The sequence below is a fragment of the Rhagoletis zephyria genome, unplaced genomic scaffold (assembly GCF_001687245.7).
Source record: "Rhagoletis zephyria isolate East Lansing unplaced genomic scaffold, Rhagoletis_zephyria_1.1 Rzeph_scaffold_05814, whole genome shotgun sequence".
Taxonomy (NCBI): domain Eukaryota; kingdom Metazoa; phylum Arthropoda; class Insecta; order Diptera; family Tephritidae; genus Rhagoletis; species Rhagoletis zephyria.
In genome coordinates this window covers 12,587-18,748 of record NW_016162897.1, presented here as the reverse complement: position 1 = coordinate 18,748, position 6,162 = coordinate 12,587, and positions in this window count along the sequence as shown.

Sequence of the window (6,162 nt, the reverse complement as noted above, 5' to 3'; positions counted from 1 at the left end):
GTCAAACCTTCAAACACCCCCATACACAGCACAAATGGCTTGAAGCAAAGGGAAATTTCGCTTGGTTTGTCAAACCGCTTGTGTGGTGTATTTCGCTCTTAAGAAATCGCCTCATGTGAGAAAGCATGAAGCAGCAAACTTACATTTTTTTTTAAATATAATATTTTCCTTTTGAACTTTGACTACTAGATTAAAACATTGTATAGGTTAAGCACTCGTTCAATGTTCTAATAATTTCCAACATTTTTAAGTAATAAAAACGATTACTTAAGTTGATAATAGCTTTTTTAATGTTATTCCTAACATTCGCATTCGCACATTCGAAACATCCCTAATACATACATATAAGCAATGCACTAAAAAATAAAGCTATTTGCGGGAAAGAAGTTTCCGTACAGAAGTGTTGTAGATAGTGTCAGTGTTAACTACTCATTTGATAGCAGTGTTTATAGGCCTTATCATCATAAATCTGCAACACTACCGGGTTTGCAAATGTGTTATTGAACTTATTTAGCAGCGTGTATGTACATAAAAATATACGTGCGCCATAATAATAATAAATAAATTTCGGGTGTATCGCAAATTATTTGAATTGCAAGAGTTATAAAATTTTTTTATAGTTGTGATGAGCCTTCTGCGCTCCTAATTCGTTTCTGAAGTCTCTATCTGTTCAGTGTAATAGTTCATTTCCACCAAGCCTTAAGCGTAGTTTATGCCTATTGGAAAACCGGGAATACGGGTGAATTCCAAAACGTCAAAATATAAAGCATCAGTATCTTTCAAATATTTTTAAACCTGAGTAGATTGCAATGCCAAATGTGCGCAATCACGGTTAGATGCTAGTTTTCAAGTAGGTGGCGCAAGTTAGACTTTTTCTTATAGTACGGTGTTAATTTAGAAATTTAATTTCATTTTATTAATTTTGTCGGGACTAGTATACGACTTTTTCATAACCACTTCGGATATATTTCGAACCACATCGATATGATTCCAAATTAGTCCCAAAATTGCACATAAGTAGTCCTCAAGTGGTTTTGAAACGTTCGTGAACTTGTCCCGAAATGATCTCGAACAAGTCTTGAAACGGTCTCTCAATGGCCCGTTACTAGTCTAAAAATCATCTCCCACTAGTCCCCGAAATACTTTTGAACTAATCCCAAAATGATCCCGAAATTAGTGTTGGTAGTAATGGTCAATTAATAATAACAGATTGGCGCTTAAACATATGTTAGTATTTCGCCGAGCTTCTCCTCCGATTTGTGGCGCGCATCTTGGTGCTGACCTTTTCTCTACATTTTTTTGCGATGTTGCTTTGACCCGCCCCGGCTTGATTCCGGCCCCTACGGGGTGGAAGCGCGCACTGCTTACCACTATACAACAGCGGTCTATTACTAGAGCCAAAACGCATCCAAAGTAGACCCGAAATGTTCGTGAAATAGTCCTGAACTAGTTCCGAAATGGTCCTGTAATAGTCGGCAAGTATGCCATAATGATCCTGAACCAGTCCCGAAATAGTGCCTGAACCAGTCCCGAAAGGAACCTGAAATAGTCTTAAAGAGGATTCAGTGCCGAAATGTCCTGAGCAAGGATCGAAACGTTCCCGAGCTACTCCAAAAAAGGCCCCAAACTAATAGTGAACTAGTTTCAAATTGGCCCTAAAATAGCCCTGAGCTAGGCAAGAAATGTTGATTTGTACGCACATGAACAGGAATTACAGATTTTCTGCTGGGCTATAAAAGAATCAGTTAAAAATTTTCAACTGAGTTGATGAAAATTTCACCCATACTTGGAGCTAAGATCACATATCCTAAATTGACATGCTGGGCCGCAGGAATAACAACTAAGCAATTGTTTTTTCTTACAATTTTAGACCTTTTACTTAAACTTATTTACATAAATAAATCGAGTTAAAGGCCTAAAATTTATTCCTACGGCCCAATATCTCTATAAATAAGTAAATTACAGACGTAAAGGTAGTATTGTCCTTTCTTCGATACAGTCAACTGCCTTTGACAAAACCATGCTGATTCGTAAAGATCAGGGTACTTACTGCATTCCAATCATCCAATCATCAATAAACGTGCCTAATGATAAGGACATATTTAAGATTAAAGTTATTGCTTGAATTACTTTTTCGTCTTTCATTTCTTTTGGGGTAAACACAGTATTCTACGGCACAACTATTCACATGAATATGGCTACCCACTGGGAAAATAAGCAAGCACCTCACGAGGTAATCCATGTTTTTTTTTTAGCTTTTAGTAACAAAATTATCATTATCAAAATGAACACCGCCTTATGTAGTAAGGGCCTGTGCCAATCAATAGAACAGTTCTATGGTGAAAACCCCTTTTTCTATAGTAGGGAAATTTTATATTTTTGCAGTGCCAATTCGTATCATTTTACCACCGGAAATTTTTGACAGTTGCTTTGATGCAGAATAGTTAAACCAGCGAGTTAATCAATTAAAATGCAGCATCTATATAGAAAATATTTACCTTTTCTGATTACGATTCTTTTAGAACTGAAAACCATGCAATTATTTGACGCCTTAGCAATAATATTTATTAGTCGTCATCGATTCGCCAACAGTTAGCGAGTGGCCAAACGAATGAACTCAATGAGATACAACCAAACTCGTTATCGTCCATTCTTGTTAGCTAATTTTGTTGTTGCTTTCACATGCAAAATTTTTGGTTAAGCGACCGGAACTAAGGTGACCAGAAGTTTTTAGCATTCCAGGAGGACGGACAATTTTGAAAACACAGAAAATGTTTTTTTTGTATTTATTTTAACATATGTATAAATAAAGAATAAGTTGACATTGTTCAAAACAAGCAAAAACCATTCAAGGTTGCTCCAAACACAAGTGAAACAAGTTAGTAGTACACTGCGTTGCGTAATTATAAGACCGACACATATTACCGTTTATTTTTGGAATTTTTTTGTTGACAGCTCTTGAATATAAACAATATGAATGGAAATTCTCCATTTAAGTTGTCTGTCATGTGGTATCTTATTTTTCCGTAGTCATTTTAATTAAATAGATTAATTATTTCTAACTCAGCGTAGACAACTATTTAGACACGACAACTGTAATCAACAAGTAGTCCTCGAAAAATACCGACCCTGGTTATGCATAGAAACATCGCTAAATATAATTACGGGGCATTTCCACAGGCAAACGCTTTATCTTTATCATGTTATTAGACAATATATGTAACTATTTTCAATGGAGACAGCATATTGCTCATGCAAAGCAATAATTATCACAGCTGTTATCTTGATAAATAATGCCAGCCATTAACGGTCACTTAAATTGAGAACCAGATTTTTAATTCCGTGAAATTGTTGATTTTTTAGTATAGTAGAAAATTGAGTAGTTATAAAAAAAGGCAAAATAAAATAACGAAATTGTTTAGTAAAGAAAATAAAATAGCGAAATAGGTAGGAAAAGGCACTAGAAATCGGGAAAAAGGCAAAAGAAGGCATTAAAAAAGACAAAAACTGATAAATAATCAAAAAATACATTTAGTTTAGAAATGTTTATTTTACAAGTAAAAAGGGAAAAACTATGAACTAAATCGTTTTATTACTCCATTTTTAATCTTTGACTATTTTCACCTTTCGAGTTCACAAAACTTTAATCACTTTTGTTGCAGTAACATTGAACCACAATATGCATTTTGAAATTCTCTGGCAGCATTTTAATTCGATTTTCGCGAAGAAAAGCCTTGAATGTACTAAACGTGCGCTCGACGTGAATTGATACAAGTGGCGCCCATTTTAAATATGGAACATTTAAAAATTTCATATTATCAGGAATAAGGGCTTTTTCCTTGCTCCTTACAATTAGAGGTAAAAAAGGCAAATATCTTTAAAAAAGAAAAAAAGGCAACATCAAATTTGTATATATGGAATCAGGGAAAGCTTAATCGTGGACATTCTTAATCGAATATACTCTATCTCTTTAGCATAAAAAAGGCAATTTCCATAAAATCCGTTCCCTGGCAATAATATTCATAATGAGACCAAGTGAATCAGAAGGACTTATGTTATTTCGAAGTTAACGCTATTAATGCTAAGCAATTTTTTAAAAGTTATTTTCTCGCAAAATTTTCGAGATTAAATTTTTGTTTTATCTTTTTTGTAGCGTGGTACTTATACGTACCTAAATCGCTAATTAATTTTTTAAGGGAGAAATCACATAAGCGTTTATTATTTTTGATTATGAACATGGATGTTAAATAACACATTTTCTAAAATGTTTTAAGCAGATTTGCGCTCTAATCTTTTTTATAAAATTCATGAGATATGCTTAAAAAGTCTTTAATTTAAAAATGAGATCTAGTTATAATATGGTTTTTAATACGAAAAACGAATATAATGCTTTCAGAGTAATCATAAATAACACAAATCACTATGATAGTGATGTACAAACAATTTTCGTTAAACATATTCATACTTTTAGGAAATATTTGTATTAGCACATTTTCCAATGGGACTGCTCAATTAATAAATTTATTATAACTCATATTAATTGATTAATCGCACAATCCGCTTTTAAGAGTGGCGTCGTTTCACTGATTTAGACGTACTTATGTATATCCAATGTACGTTGGGTGGCTGTGAGTATCAAAATAGCGACTCTGTGCTGTTCGCTGCTACATATGTATGTACATATGTAAACGTAAATACATTAAACCGGGTTGGTCTTCAAACTTAAGAAAAGAGCCTGTGAAGTAAGCTTTCAACTTCTAGAGAATTTTGGCATAAGTATTAGTACTTAAATAAATATATACACACATCCACGCATTCCTATATCTTCTTCCGCTTCAACACGAATCGAGAATCTTCTATAAATTGTCGAATAACTGCTAGCGTTACTTGTGAATGACTAAAATTTATCGATATTCTAATTTTATAATATAATTTTTTTTTTTATATGAATACGTCACATTTGAGGAAAAATACAAGACAAATTACGAGAAGCAACAAACAAGACTACGTACACTCTACTTTAGTTAATCTGCGCATCAATTAACTCGTTTATCGGAACTGAAGATTTGAATAACAAGGAAGCGAAATCACCAGCAAGAAGCAGATAAAGCTACATACAAAAAAGAATTAAAATATAAAATAAAATAAATAATAAATTCAGATATTAGCAATTAGATAGTTGCGAGCACCAAACTACGCTTCGTGATATCATCGGCGATACATTACACAGGCCAACAATTTTAAATAAAGTTTTTGGTGCCGAGGTTTCTTTAGTGGTTGATTATGAAGTGTGGATTAGGAATGTTAATCCCGGGATCCCGGACTTTTAAGGTCTCGCAAAAACCGGGATTCTTGGCAAGTAATCCCGGCATTTTCGGGATTTGTAATTGTAAAATTTCGTTTTTATGTAGTTTTTCACTCTGACGTCAGTAATTTAAAAATTATTTAAAAAATTCAGAGAAATGTGTTTAGAGAAGAAGTATGGGTATACAACTAATGAGAAAATCCTGTAGAATTTAATCAGATTTAAGTTTCTGGTGCAGAAGGGCTGGTAAATATTGAAAACATCATTTTAAAATTTCATCCTTGAAATTTTGCAATATTTGTTTTTGAAAAAATTATATGTTAAGGACTTATATAAACTCGATAACATCCTCGAGTTTCGTTCTTCTAACTTTGTCAGCTTAAAAATTATACTAATCATATCTTTGAAATTACAAAGTCCTTCAAAATAAATCCTGGGGTCAGAGAGAAAAAATAAAAACGCAACTTTAAATAAAAAAGTAGGTTTCAAACCCATTTATAATTACTTATTTCATGGTAGGAAAGATTCTCAAACAAGGCGGAATGGTTTCGTCAGGAGAAGGAAGTGGTTCACCGATACAGGAAAAGCGTGACGGTTCCGCCAGCTCAGTGAAGAAGAGGAAGTCACAACAAGGAAGTTGTCATGGCAAGCCAGGTGGTGTTTCCGGCAGGCCACTGAACGACGTTACAAGGGTGATACGCCGGTAGCCGGAAATGAAGGCGGCTGTGGAAGCAGTGGGCGCACTTCGAAGTTTACAGGAAAAGGGCGTGGTCGGCAGAGGAATTAAAGGCAAGCATTTAAGTCTGAGGCCCGGGATGAGGTTATACATGTTCGGTCAATGAAGTTGAAGTCGGCGG